Source organism: Salmo salar, chromosome ssa11, assembly GCF_905237065.1.
Source record: "Salmo salar chromosome ssa11, Ssal_v3.1, whole genome shotgun sequence".
Classification (NCBI taxonomy): Eukaryota; Metazoa; Chordata; class Actinopteri; order Salmoniformes; family Salmonidae; genus Salmo; species Salmo salar.
In genome coordinates this window covers 30,282,689-30,297,449 of record NC_059452.1, presented here as the reverse complement: position 1 = coordinate 30,297,449, position 14,761 = coordinate 30,282,689, and the positions used below count along the sequence as shown (strand labels likewise).

At 46.0% G+C, this 14,761-nt stretch overlaps 1 protein-coding gene across 2 annotated transcripts in view; it reads left to right on the top strand.

Annotated features, from left to right (window-relative positions):
• Window positions 1-14,761, top strand: part of LOC106562421 (sodium-dependent noradrenaline transporter) — a 92,826-nt gene that overhangs the window by 19,468 nt on the left and 58,597 nt on the right. The window lies entirely within an intron of this gene.

Below are 14,761 nucleotides of genomic sequence, written 5' to 3'. Positions count from 1 at the left end.
AGCCTAGCTTCCTCAGGAGACTACTGCTTTAGACATGTTTCTCTCCCTCTGACTCTAGTTGTCTTCCTGCTTTAGACATGTTTCTCTCCCTCTGACTCTAGTTGGCCCCCTGCTTTAGACATGTTTCTCTCCCTCTGACTCTAGTTGTCTCCCTGCTTTAGACATGTTTCTCTCCCTCTGACTCTAGTTGTCTCCCTGCTTTAGACATGTTTCTCTCCCTCTGACTCTAGTTGTCTCTCTGCTTTAGACATGTTTCTCTCCCTCTGACTCTAGTTGTCTCTCTGCTTTAGACATGTTTCTCTCCCTCTGACTCTAGTTGTCTCTCTGCTTTAGACATGTTTCTCTCCCTCTGACTCTAGTTGGCTCCCTGCTTTAGACATGTTTCTCTCCCTCTGACTCTAGTTGTCTCCCTGCTTTAGACATGTTTCTCTCCCTCTGACTCTAGTTGTCTCTCTGCTTTAGACATGTTTCTCTCCCTCTGACTCTAGTTGGCTCTCTGCTTTAGACATGTTTCTCTCCCTCTGACTCAAGTTGTCTCTCTGCTTTAGACATGTTTCTCTCCCTCTGACTCTAGTTGTCTCCCTGCTTTAGACATGTTTCTCTCCCTCTGACTCTAGTTGTCTCTCTGCTTTAGACATGTTTCCTTCCCTCTGACTCTAGTTGGCTCTCTGCTTTAGACATGTTTCTCTCCCGCTAGTTGTCTCCCTGCTTTAGACATGTTTCTCTCCCTCTGACTCTAGTTGTCTCTCTGCTTTAGACATGTTTCTCTCCCTCTGACTCTAGTTGTCTCTCTGCTTTAGACATGTTTCTCTCCCTCTGACTCTAGTTGTCTCCCTGCTTTAGACATGTTTCTCTCCCTCTGACTCTAGTTGTCTCTCTGCTTTAGACATGTTTCTCTCCCTGTGACTCTAGTTGTCTCCCTGCTTTAGACATGTTTCTCTCCCTCTGACTCTAGTTCTCTCCCTGCTTTAGACATGTTTCTCTCCCTCTGACTCTAGTTGTCTCCCTGCTTTAGACATGTTTCTCTCCCTCTGACTCTAGTTGTCTCTGCTTTAGACATGTTTCTCTCCCTCTGACTCTAGTTGTCTCCCTGCTTTAGACATATTTCTCTCCCTCTGACTCTAGTTGTCTCCCTGCTTTAGACATGTTTCTCTCCCTCTGACTCTAGTTGTCTCTCTGCTTTAGACATGTTTCTCTCCCTCTGACTCTAGTTGTCTCCTCGCTTTAGACATGTTTCTCTCCCTCTAACTCTAGTTGTCTCCCTGCTTTAGACATGTTTCTCTCCCTCTGACTCTAGTTGTCTCCCTGCTTTAGACATGTTTCTCTCCCTCTGACTCTAGTTGTCTCCCTGCTTTAGACATGTTTCTCTCCCTCTGACTCTAGTTGTCTCCTCGCTTTAGACATGTTTCTCTCCCTCTGACTCTAGTTGTCTCTCTGCTTTAGACATGTTTCTCTCCCTCTGACTCTAGTTGTCTCCCTGCTTTAGACATGTTTCTCTCCCTCTGACTCTAGTTGGCTCCCTGCTTTAGACATGTTTCTCTCCCTCTGACTCTAATTGTCTCCCTGCTTTAGACATGTTCTCTCCCTCTGACTCTAGTTGTCTCTCTGCTTTAGACATGTTTCTCTCCCTCTAACTCTAGTTCTCTCTCTGCTTTAGACATGTTTCTCTCCCTCTGACTCTAGTTGGCTCTCTGCTTTAGACATGTTTCTCTCCCTCTGACTCTAGTTGGCTCCCTGCTGTAGACATGTTTCTCTCCCTCTGACTCTAATTGTCTCCCTGCTTTAGACATGTTTCTCTCCCTCTGACTCTAGTTGTCTCCCTGCTTTAGACATGTTTCTCTCCCTCTGACTCTAGTTGTCTCCCTGCTTTAGACATGTTTCTCTCCCTCTAGTTGTCTCCCTTCTTTAGACATGTTTCTCTCCCTCTGACTCGAGTTGTCTCTCTGCTTTAGACATGTTTCTCTCCCTCTGACTCTAGTTGTCTCCCTGCTTTAGACATGTTTCTCTCCCTCTGACTCTAGTTGTCTCCCTGCTTTAGACATGTTTCTCTCCCTCTGACTCTAGTTGTCTCCCTGCTTTAGACATGTTTCTCTCCCTCTGACTCTAGTTGTCTCTCTGCTTTAGACATGTTTCTCTCCCTCTGACTCCAGTTGGCTCCCTGCTTTAGACATGTTTCTCTCCCTCTGACTCTAGTTGTCTCCCTGCTTTAGACATGTTTCTCTCCCTCTGACTCTAGTTGGCTCCCTTCTTTAGACATGTTTCTCTCCCTCTGACTCTAGTTGTCTCTCTGCTTTAGACATGTTTCTCTCCCTCTGACTCTAGTTGTCTCCCTGCTTTAGACATGTTTCTCTCCCTCTGACTCTAGTTCTCTCTCTGCTTTAGGAATGTTTCTCTCCCTCTGACTCTAGTTGTCTCTCTGCTTTAGACATGTTTCTCTCCCTCTGACTCTAGTTGGCTCCCTGCTGTAGACATGTTTCTCTCCCTCTGACTCTAGTTGTCTCCCTGCTTTAGACATGTTTCTCTCCCTCTGACTCTAGTTGTCTCCCTGCTTTAGACATGTTTCTCTCCCTCTGACTCTAGTTGGCTCCCTTCTTTAGACATGTTTCTCTCCCTCTAGTTGTCTCCCTTCTTTAGACATGTTTCTCTCCCTCTGACTCTAGTTGTCTCCCTGCTTTAGACATGTTTCTCTCCCTCTGACTCTAGTTGACTCCCTTCTTTAGACATGTTTCTCTCCCTCTAGTTGTCTCTCTGCTTTAGACATGTTTCTCTCCCTCTGACTCTAGTTGTCTCCCTGCTTTAGACATGTTTCTCTCCCTCTGACTCTAGTTGTCTCTCTGCTTTAGGAATGTTTCTCTCCCTCTGACTCTAGTTGTCTCTCTGCTTTAGACATGTTTCTCTCCCTGTGACTCTAGTTGTCTCTCTGCTTTAGACATGTTTCTCTCCCTCTGGCTCTAGTTGTCTCCCTGCTTTAGACATGTTTCTCTCCCTCTGACTCTAGTTGTCTCCCTGCTTTAGACATGTTTCTCTCCCTCTGACTCTAGTTGGCTCCCTGCTTTAGACATGTTTCTCTCCCTCTGACTCTAGTTGTCTCTCTGCTTTAGACATGTTTCTCTCCCTCTGACTCTAGTTGTCTCCCTGCTTTAGACATGTTTCTCTCCCTCTGACTCTAGTTGGCTCCCTTCTTTAGACATGTTTCTCTCCCTCTAGTTGTCTCCCTTCTTTAGACATGTTTCTCTCCCTCTGACTCTAGTTGTCTCCCTGCTTTAGACATGTTTCTCTCCCTCTGACTCGAGTTGTCTCTCTGCTTTAGACATGTTTCTCTCCCTCTGACTCTAGTTGGCTCCCTGCTTTAGACATGTTTCTCTCCCACTGACTCTAGTTGTCTCCCTGCTTTAGACATGTTTCTCTCCCTCTGACTCTAGTTGGCTCTCTGCTTTAGACATGTTTCTCTCCATCTGACTCTAGTTGTCTCCCTGCTTTAGACATGTTTCTCTCCCTCTGACTCTAGTTGGCTCTCTGCTTTAGACATCTTTCTCTCCCTCTAACTCTAGTTGTCTCCCTGCTTTAGACATGTTTCTCTCCCTCTGACTCTAGTTGTCTCTCTGCTTTAGACATGTTTCTCTCCCTCTAACTCTAGTTGTCTCCCTGCTTTAGACATGTTTCTCTCCCTCTGACTCTAGTTGGCTCTCTGCTTTAGACATGTTTCTCTCCCTCTAACTCTAGTTGTCTCCCTGCTTTAGACATGTTTCTCTCCCTCTGAATCTAGTTGGCTCTCTGCTTTAGACATGTTTCTCTCCCTCTGACTCTAGTTGTCTCTCTGCTTTAGACATGTTTCTCTCCCTCTGATTCTAGTTGTCTCCCTGCTTTAGACATGTTTCTCTCCCTCTGACTCTAGTTGGCTCCCTGCTTTAGACATGTTTCTCTCCCTCTGACTCTAGTTGGCTCTCTGCTTTAGACATGTTTCTCTCCCTCTGACTCTAGTTGGCTCCCTGCTTTAGACATGTTTCTCTTCCTCTGACTCTAGTTGTCTCCCTGCTTTAGACATGTTTCTCTCCCTCTGACTCTAGTTGTCTCCCTGCTTTAGACATGTTTCCTTCCCTCTGACTCTAGTTGTCTCCTTGCTTTAGACATGTTTCTCTCCCTCTGACTCTAGTTGTCTCCCTGCTTTAGACATGTTTCTCTCCCTCTGACTCTAGTTGTCTCCCTGCTTTAGACATGTTTCTCTCCCTCTGACTCTAGTTGTCTCCCTGCTTTAGACATGTTTCTCTCCCTCTGACTCTAGTTGTCTCTCTGCTTTAGACATGTTTCTCTCCCTCTGACTCTAGTTGTCTCCTCGCTTTAGACATGTTTCTCTCCCTCTGACTCTAGTTGTCTCCCTGCTTTAGACATGTTTCTCTCCCTCTGACTCTAGTTGTCTCTCTGCTTTAGACATGTTTGTCTCCCTCTGACTCTAGTTGTCTCTCTGCTTTAGACATGTTTCTCTCCCTCTGACTCTAGTTGTCTCCCTGCTTTAGACATGTTTCTCTCCCTCTGACTCTAGTTGGCTCCCTTCTTTAGACATGTTTCTCTCCCTCTAGTTGTCTCCCTTCTTTAGACATGTTTCTCTCCCTCTGACTCTAGTTGTCTCCCTGCTTTAGACATGTTTCTCTCCCTCTGACTCGAGTTGTCTCTCTGCTTTAGACATGTTTCTCTCCCTCTGACTCTAGTTGGCTCCCTGCTTTAGACATGTTTCTCTCCCTCTGACTCTAGTTGTCTCCCTGCTTTAGACATGTTTCTCTTCCTCTGACTCTAGTTGTCTCCCTGCTTTAGACATGTTTCTCTCCCTCTGACTCTAGTTGTCTCCCTGCTTTAGACATGTTTCTCTCCCTCTGACTCTAGTTGTCTCCCTGCTTTAGACATATTTCTCTCCCTCTAACTCTAGTTGTCTCCCTGCTTTAGACATGTTTCCTTCCCTCTGACTCTAGTTGGCTCCCTGCTTTAGACATGTTTCTCTCCCTCTGACTCTAGTTGTCTCCTCGCTTTAGACATGTTTCTCTCCCTCTAACTCTAGTTGTCTCCCTGCTTTCGACATGTTTCTCTCCCTCTGACTCTAGTTGTCTCCCTGCTTTAGACATGTATCTCTCCCTCTGACTCTAGTTGTCTCTCTGCTTTAGGAATGTTTCTTTCCCTCTGACTCTAGTTGTCTCCTCGCTTTAGACATGTTTCTCTCCCTCTAACTCTAGTTGTCTCCCTGCTTTAGACATGTTTCTCTCCCTCTGACTCTAGTTGTCTCCCTGCTTTAGACATGTTTCTCTCCCTCTGACTCTAGTTGGCTCCCTGCTTTAGACATGTTTCTCTCCCTCTGACTCTAGTAGGCTCTCTGCTTTAGACATGTTTCTCTCCCTCTGACTCTAGTTGTCTCCCTGCTTTAGACATGTTTCTCTCCCTCTGACTCTAGTTGTCTCCCTGCTTTAGACATGTTTCTCTCCCTCTGACTCTAGTTGTCTCCCTGCTTTAGACATGTTTCTCTCCCTCTGACTCTAGTTGTCTCCCTGCTTTAGACATGTTTCTCTCCCTCTGACTCTAGTTGGCTCCCTGCTGTAGACATGTTTCTCTCCCTCTGACTCTAATTGTCTCCCTGCTTTAGACATGTTTCTCTCCCTCTGATTCTAGTTGTCTCCCTGCTTTAGACATGTTTCTCTCCCTCTGACTCTAGTTGGCTCCCTGCTTTAGACATGTTTCTCTCCCTCTGACTCTAGTTGGCTCTCTGCTTTAGACATGTTTCTCTCCCTCTGACTCTAGTTGGCTCCCTGCTTTAGACATGTTTCTCTTCCTCTGACTCTAGTTGTCTCCCTGCTTTAGACATGTTTCTCTCCCTCTGACTCTAGTTGTCTGCCTGCTTTAGACATGTTTCTCTCCCTCTAACTCTAGTTGTCTCCCTGCTTTAGACATGTTTCCTTCCCTCTGACTCTAGTTGTCTCCTCGCTTTAGACATGTTTCTCTCCCTCTAACTCTAGTTGTCTCCCTGCTTTAGACATGTTTCTCTCCCTCTGACTCTAGTTGTCTCCTCGCTTTAGACATGTTTCTCTCCCTCTGACTCTAGTTGTCTCTCTGCTTTAGACATGTTTCTCTCCCTCTAACCCTAGTTGTCTCCCTGCTTTAGACATGTTTCTCTCCCTCTGACTCTAGCTGTCTCCCTGCTTTAGACATGTTTCTCTCCCTCTGACTCTAGCTGTCTCTCTGCTTTAGACATGTTTCTCTCCCTCTGACTCTAGTTGGCTCCCTGTTTTAGACATGTTTCTCTCCCTCTGACTCTAGTTGTCTCTCTGCTTTAGACATTTTTCTCTCCCTCTGACTCTAGTTGTCTCTCTGCTTTAGACATGTTTCTCTCCCTCTGACTCTAGTTGGCTCCCTGCTTTAGACATGTTTCTCTCCCTCTGACTCTAATTGTCTCCCTGCTTTAGACATGTTTCTCTCTCTCTGACTCTAGTTGTCTCCCTGCTTTAGACATGTTTCTCTCCCTCTGACTCTAGTTGTCTCCCTGCTTTAGACATGTTTCTCTCCCTCTGACTCTAGTTGTCTCCCTGCTTTAGACATGTTTCTCTCCCTCTGACTCTAGTTGTCTCTCTGCTTTAGGAATGTTTCTCCCCCTCTGACTCTAGTTGTCTCTCTGCTTTAGACATGTTTCTCTCCCTGTGACTCTAGTTGTCTCTCTGCTTTAGACATGTTTCTCTCCCTCTGACTCTAGTTGTCTCTCTGCTTTAGACATGTTTGTCTCCCTCTGACTCTAGTTGTCTCTCTGCTTTAGACATGTTTCTCTCCCTCTGACTCTAGTTGTCTCCCTGCTTTAGACATGTTTCTCTCCCTCTGACTCTAGTTGGCTCCCTTCTTTAGACATGTTTCTCTCCCTCTAGTTGTCTCCCTTCTTTAGACATGTTTCTCTCCCTCTGACTCTAGTTGTCTCCCTGCTTTAGACATGTTTCTCTCCCTCTGACTCGAGTTGTCTCTCTGCTTTAGACATGTTTCTCTCCCTCTGACTCTAGTTGGCTCCCTGCTTTAGACATGTTTCTCTCCCTCTGACTCTAGTTGTCTCCCTGCTTTAGACATGTTTCTCTCCCTCTGACTCTAGTTGTCTCCCTGCTTTAGACATGTTTCTCTCCCTCTGACTCTAGTTGTCTCCCTGCTTTAGACATGTTTCTCTCCCTCTGACTCTAGTTGTCTCCCTGCTTTAGACATATTTCTCTCCCTCTAACTCTAGTTGTCTCCCTGCTTTAGACATGTCTCCTTCCCTCTGACTCTAGTTGTCTCCCTGCTTTAGACATGTTTCTCTCCCTCTGACTCTAGTTGTCTCCTCGCTTTAGACATGTTTCTCTCCCTCTAACTCTAGTTGTCTCCCTGCTTTAGACATGTTTCTCTCCCTCTGACTCTAGTTGTCTCCCTGCTTTAGACATGTATCTCTCCCTCTGACTCTAGTTGTCTCTCTGCTTTAGGAATGTTTTGTTTCCCTCTGACTCTAGTTGTCTCCTCGCTTTAGACATGTTTCTCTCCCTCTAACTCTAGTTGTCTCCCTGCTTTAGACATGTTTCTCTCCCTCTGACTCTAGTTGTCTCCCTGCTTTAGACATGTTTCTCTCCCTCTGACTCTAGTTGGCTCCCTGCTTTAGACATGTTTCTCTCCCTCTGACTCTAGTAGGCTCTCTGCTTTAGACATGTTTCTCTCCCTCTGACTCTAGTTGTCTCCCTGCTTTAGACATGTTTCTCTCCCTCTGACTCTAGTTGTCTCCCTGCTTTAGACATGTTTCTCTCCCTCTGACTCTAGTTGTCTCTGCTTTAGACATGTTTCTCTCCCTCTGACTCTAGTTGTCTCCCTGCTTTAGACATGTTTCTCTCCCTCTGACTCTAGTTGTCTCCCTGCTTTAGACATGTTTCTCTCCCTCTGACTCTAGTTGTCTCCCTGCTTTAGACATGTTTCTCTCCCTCTGACTCTAGTTGGCTCCCTGCTGTAGACATGTTTCTCTCCCTCTGACTCTAGTTGTCTCCCTGCTTTAGACATGTTTCTCTCCCTCTGATTCTAGTTGTCTCCCTGCTTTAGACATGTTTCTCTCCCTCTGACTCTAGTTGGCTCCCTGCTTTAGACATGTTTCTCTCCCTCTGACTCTAGTTGGCTCTCTGCTTTAGACATGTTTCTCTCCCTCTGACTCTAGTTGGCTCCCTGCTTTAGACATGTTTCTCTTCCTCTGACTCTAGTTGTCTCCCTGCTTTAGACATGTTTCTCTCCCTCTGACTCTAGTTGTCTGCCTGCTTTAGACATGTTTCTCTCCCTCTAACTCTAGTTGTCTCCCTGCTTTAGACATGTTTCCTTCCCTCTGACTCTAGTTGTCTCCTCGCTTTAGACATGTTTCTCTCCCTCTAACTCTAGTTGTCTCCCTGCTTTAGACATGTTTCTCTCCCTCTGACTCTAGTTGTCTCCTCGCTTTAGACATGTTTCTCTCCCTCTGACTCTAGTTGTCTCTCTGCTTTAGACATGTTTCTCTCCCTCTAACCCTAGTTGTCTCCCTGCTTTAGACATGTTTCTCTCCCTCTGACTCTAGCTGTCTCCCTGCTTTAGACATGTTTGTCTCCCTCTGACTCTAGCTGTCTCTCTGCTTTAGACATGTTTCTCTCCCTCTGACTCTAGTTGGCTCCCTGTTTTAGACATGTTTCTCTCCCTCTGACTCTAGTTGTCTCTCTGCTTTAGACATTTTTCTCTCCCTCTGACTCTAGTTGTCTCTCTGCTTTAGACATGTTTCTCTCCCTCTGACTCTAGTTGTCTCCCTGCTTTAGACATGTTTCTCTCCCTCTGACTCTAATTGTCTCCCTGCTTTAGACATGTTTCTCTCTCTCTGACTCTAGTTGTCTCCCTGCTTTAGACATGTTTCTCTCCCTCTGACTCTAGTTGTCTCCCTGCTTTAGACATGTTTCTCTCCCTCTGACTCTAGTTGTCTCCCTGCTTTAGACATGTTTCTCTCCCTCTGACTCTAGTTGTCTCTCTGCTTTAGGAATGTTTCTCCCCCTCTGACTCTAGTTGTCTCTCTGCTTTAGACATGTTTCTCTCCCTGTGACTCTAGTTGTCTCTCTGCTTTAGACATGTTTCTCTCCCTCTGACTCTAGTTGTCTCCCTGCTTTAGACATGTTTCTCTCCCTCTGACTCTAGTTGGCTCCCTTCTTTAGACATGTTTCTCTCCCTCTAGTTGTCTCCCTTCTTTAGACATGTTTCTCTCCCTCTGACTCTAGTTGTCTCCCTGCTTTAGACATGTTTCTCTCCCTCTGACTCTAGTTGTCTCCCTGCTTTAGACATGTTTCTCTCCCTCTGACTCTAGTTGTCTCTCTGCTTTAGACATGTTTCTCTCCCTCTGACTCTAGTTGTCCCTCTGCTTTAGACATGTTTCTCTCCCTCTGACTCTAGCTTTCTACCTGCATTAGACATGTTTCTCTCCCTCTGACTCTAGTTGTCTCCCTGCTTTAGACATGTTTCTCTCCCTCTGACTCTAGTTGTCTCCCTGCTTTAGACATGTTTCTCTCCCTCTGACCCTAGTTGTCTCCCTGCTTTAGACATGTTTCTCTCCCTCTGACTCTAGTTGTCTTCCTGCTTTAGACATGTTTCTCTCCCTCTGACTCTAGTTGTCTCTCTGCTTTAGACATGTTTCTCTCCCTCTGACCCTAGTTGTCTCTCTGCTTTAGACATGTTTCTCCCCCTCTGACTCTAGTTGTCTCCCTGCTTTAGACATGTATCTCTCCCTCTGACTCTAGTTGTCTCTCTGCTTTAGACATGTTTCTCTCCCTCTGACCCTAGTTGTCTCCCTGCTTTAGACATGTTTCTCTCCCTCTGACACTAGTTGTCTCTCTGCTTTAGACATGTTTCTCTCCCTCTGACCCTAGTTGTCTCCCTGCTTTAGACATGTTTCTCTCCCTCTGACCCTAGTTGTCTCCCTGCTTTAGACATGTTTCTCCCCCCTCTGACTCTAGTTGTCTCCCTGCTTTAGACATGTATCTCTCCCTCTGATTCTAGTTGTCTCTCTGCTTTAGACATGTTTCTCTCCCTCTGACCCTAGTTGTCTCCCTGCTTTAGACATGTTTCTCTCCCTCTGACTCTAGTTGTCTCCCTGCTTTAGACATGTTTCTCTCCCTCTGACTCTAGTTGTCTCTCTGCTTTAGACATGTTTCTCTCCCTCTGACCCTAGTTGTCTCCCTGCTTTAGACATGTTTCTCTCCCTCTGACTCTAGTTGTCTCCCTGCTTTAGACATGTTTCTCTCCCTCTGACTCTAGTTGGCTCCCTTCTTTAGACATGTTTCTCTCCCTCTAGTTGTCTCCCTTCTTTAGACATGTTTCTCTCCCTCTGACTCTAGTTGTCTCCCTGCTTTAGACATGTTTCTCTCCCTCTGACTCGAGTTGTCTCTCTGCTTTAGACATGTTTCTCTCCCTCTGACTCTAGTTGGCTCCCTGCTTTAGACATGTTTCTCTCCCTCTGACTCTAGTTGTCTCCCTGCTTTAGACATGTTTCTCTCCCTCTGACTCTAGTTGGCTCTCTGCTTTAGACATGTTTCTCTCCCTCTGACTCTAGTTGTCTCCCTGCTTTAGACATATTTCTCTCCCTCTAACTCTAGTTGTCTCTCTGCTTTAGGAATGTTTCTCTCCCTCTGACTCTAGTTGTCTCCCTGCTTTAGACATGTTTCTCTCCCTCTGACTCTAGTTGTCTCCCTGCTTTAGACATGTTTCTCTCCCTCTGACTCTAGTTGTCTCCCTGCTTTAGACATGTTTCTCTCCCTCTGACTCTAGTTGGCTCCCTGCTGTAGACATGTTTCTCTCCCTCTGACTCTAATTGTCTCCCTGCTTTAGACATGTTTCTCTCCCTCTGATTCTAGTTGTCTCCCTGCTTTAGACATGTTTCTCTCCCTCTGACTCTAGTTGGCTCCCTGCTTTAGACATGTTTCTCTCCCTCTGACTCTAGTTGTCTCTCTGCTTTAGACATGTTTCTCTCCCTCTGACTCTAGTTGGCTCCCTGCTTTAGACATGTTTCTCTCCCTCTGACTCTAGTTGTCTCCCTGCTTTAGACATGTTTCTCTCCCTCTGACTCTAGTTGTCTCCCTGCTTTAGACATGTTTCTCTCCCTCTGACTCTAGTTGTCTCCCTGCTTTAGACATGTTTCTCTCCCTCTGACTCTAGTTGTCTCCCTGCTTTAGACATGTTTCTCTCCCTCTGACTCTAGTTGTCTCCCTGCTTTAGACATGTTTCTCTCCCTCTGACTCTAGTTGTCTCCCTGCTTTAGACATGTTTCTCTCCCTCTGACTCTAGTTGTCTCCCTGCTTTAGACATGTTTCTCTCCCTCTGACTCTAGTTGTCTCCCTGCTTTAGACATGTTTCTCTCCCTCTGACTCTAGTTGTCTCCCTGCTTTAGACATGTTTCTCTCCCTCTGACTCTAGTTGTCTGCCTGCTTTAGACATGTTTCTCTCCCTCTGATTCTAGTTGTCTCCCTGCTTTAGACATGTTTCTCTCCCTCTAACTCTAGTTGTCTCCCTGCTTTAGACATGTTTCTCTCCCTCTGACTCTAGTTGTCTCCTCGCTTTAGACATGTTTCTCTCCCTCTGACTCTAGTTGTCTCTCTGCTTTAGACATGTTTCTCTCCCTCTGACTCTAGTTGTCTCTCTGCTTTAGACATGTTTCTCTCCCTCTGACTCTAGTTGTCTCTCTGCTTTAGACATGTTTCCTTCCCTCTGACTCTAGTTGTCTCTCTCGCTTTAGACATGTTTCTCTCCCTCTGACTCTAGTTGTCTCCCTGCTTTAGACATGTTTCTCTCCCTCTGACTCTAGTTGTCTCCCTGCTTTAGACATGTTTCTCTCCCTCTGACTCTAGTTGTCTCCCTGCTTTAGACATGTTTCTCTCCCTCTGACTCTAGTTGTCTCCCTGCTTTAGACATGTTTCTCTCCCTCTGACTCTAGTTGTCTCTCTGCTTTAGACATGTTTCTCTCCCTCTGACTCTAGTTGTCTCCCTGCTTTAGACATGTTTCTCTCCCTCTGACTCTAGTTGTCTCCCTGCTTTAGACATGTTTCTCTCCCTCTGACTCTAGTTGTCTCCCTGCTTTAGACATGTTTCTCTCCCTCTGACTCTAGTTGTCTCCCTGCTTTAGACATGTTTCTCTCCCTCTGACTCTAGTTGTCTCCCTGCTTTAGACATGTTTCTCTCCCTCTGACTCTAGTTGTCTCCCTGCTTTAGACATGTTTCTCTCCCTCTGACTCTAGTTGTCTCCCTGCTTTAGACATGTTTCTCTCCCTCTGACTCTAGTTGTCTCCCTGCTTTAGACATGTTTCTCTCCCTCTGACTCTAGTTGTCTCCCTGCTTTAGACATGTTTCTCTCCCTCTGACTCTAGTTGTCTCTCTGCTTTAGACATGTTTCTCTCCCTCTGACTCTAGTTGTCTCTCTGCTTTAGACATGTTTCTCTCCCTCTGACTCTAGTTGTCTCCCTGCTTTAGACATGTTTCTCTCCCTCTGACTCTAGTTGTCTCCCTGCTTTAGACATGTTTCTCTCCCTCTGACTCTAGTTGTCTCCCTGCTTTAGACATGTTTCTCTCCCTCTGACTCTAGTTGTCTCTCTGCTTTAGACATGTTTCTCTCCCTCTGACTCTAGTTGTCTCCCTGCTTTAGACATGTTTCTCTCCCTCTGACTCTAGTTGTCTCCCTGCTTTAGACATGTTTCTCTCCCTCTGACTCTAGTTGTCTCCCTGCTTTAGACATGTTTCTCTCCCTCTGACTCTAGTTGTCTCCCTGCTTTAGACATGTTTCTCTCCCTCTGACTCTAGTTGTCTCCCTGCTTTAGACATGTTTCTCTCCCTCTGACTCTAGTTGTCTCCCTGCTTTAGACATGTTTCTCTCCCTCTGACTCTAGTTGTCTCCCTGCTTTAGACATGTTTCTCTCCCTCTGACTCTAGTTGTCTCCCTGCTTTAGACATGTTTCTCTCCCTCTGACTCTAGTTGTCTCCCTGCTTTAGACATGTTTCTCTCCCTCTGACTCTAGTTGTCTCCCTGCTTTAGACATGTTTCTCTCCCTCTGACTCTAGTTGTCTCCCTGCTTTAGACATGTTTCTCTCCCTCTGACTCTAGTTGTCTCCCTGCTTTAGACATGTTTCTCTCCCTCTGACTCTAGTTGTCTCCCTGCTTTAGACATGTTTCTCTCCCTCTGACTCTAGTTGTCTCTCTGCTTTAGACATGTTTCTCTCCCTCTGACTCTAGTTGTCTCCCTGCTTTAGACATGTTTCTCTCCCTCTGACTCTAGTTGTCTCCCTGCTTTAGACATGTTTCTCTCCCTCTGACTCTAGTTGTCTCCCTGCTTTAGACATGTTTCTCTCCCTCTGACTCTAGTTGTCTCTCTGCTTTAGACATGTTTCTCTCCCTCTGACTCTAGTTGTCTCCCTGCTTTAGACATGTTTCTCTCCCTCTGACTCTAGTTGTCTCCCTGCTTTAGACATGTTTCTCTCCCTCTGACTCTAGTTGTCTCTCTGCTTTAGACATGTTTCTCTCCCTCTGACTCTAGTTGTCTCCCTGCTTTAGACATGTTTCTCTCCCTCTGACTCTAGTTGTCTCCCTGCTTTAGACATGTTTCTCTCCCTCTGACTCTAGTTGGCTCCCTGCTTTAGACATGTTTCTCTCCCTCTGACTCTAGTTGTCTCCCTGCTTTAGACATGTTTCTCTTCCTCTGACTCTAGTTGTCTCCCTGCTTTAGACATGTTTCTCTCCCTCTGACTCTAGTTGTCTCCCTGCTTTAGACATGTTTCTCTCCCTCTGACTCTAGTTGTCTCCCTGCTTTAGACATGTTTCTCTCCCTCTGACTCTAGTTGTCTCCCTGCTTTAGACATGTTTCTCTCCCTCTGACTCTAGTTGTCTCCCTGCTTTAGACATGTTTCTCTCCCTCTGACTCTAGTTGTCTCCCTGCTTTAGACATGTTTCTCTCCCTCTGACTCTAGTTGTCTCTCTGCTTTAGACATGTTTCTCTCCCTCTGACTCTAGTTGTCTCCCTGCTTTAGACATGTTTCTCTCCCTCTGACTCTAGTTGTCTCCCTGCTTTAGACATGTTTCTCTCCCTCTGACTCTAGTTGTCTCCCTGCTTTAGACATGTTTCTCTCCCTCTGACTCTAGTTGTCTCCCTGCTTTAGACATGTTTCTCTCCCTCTGACTCTAGTTGTCTCCCTGCTTTAGACATGTTTCTCTCCCTCTGACTCTAGTTGGCTCCCTGCTTTAGACATGTTTCTCTCCCTCTGACTCTAGTTGTCTCCCTGCTTTAGACATGTTTCTCTCCCTCTGACTCTAGTTGGCTCCCTGCTTTAGACATGTTTCTCTCCCTCTGACTCTAGTTGGCTCCCTGCTTTAGACATGTTTCTCTCCCTCTGACTCTAGTTGTCTCCCTGCTTTAGACATGTTTCTCTCCCTCTGACTCTAGTTGTCTCCCTGCTTTAGACATGTTTCTCTCCCTCTGACTCTAGTTGTCTCCCTGCTTTAGACATGTTTCTCTCCCTCTGACTCTAGTTGTCTCCCTGCTTTAGACATGTTTCTCTCCCTCTGACTCTAGTTGTCTGCCTGCTTTAGACATGTTTCTCTCCCTCTGACTCTAGTTGTCTCCCTGCTTTAGACATGTTTCTCTCCCTCTGACTCTAGTTGTCTCCTCGCTTTAGACATGTTTCTCTCCCTCTGACTCTAGTTGTCTCCCTGCTTTAGACATGTTTCTCTCCCTCTGACTCTAGTTGTCTCTCT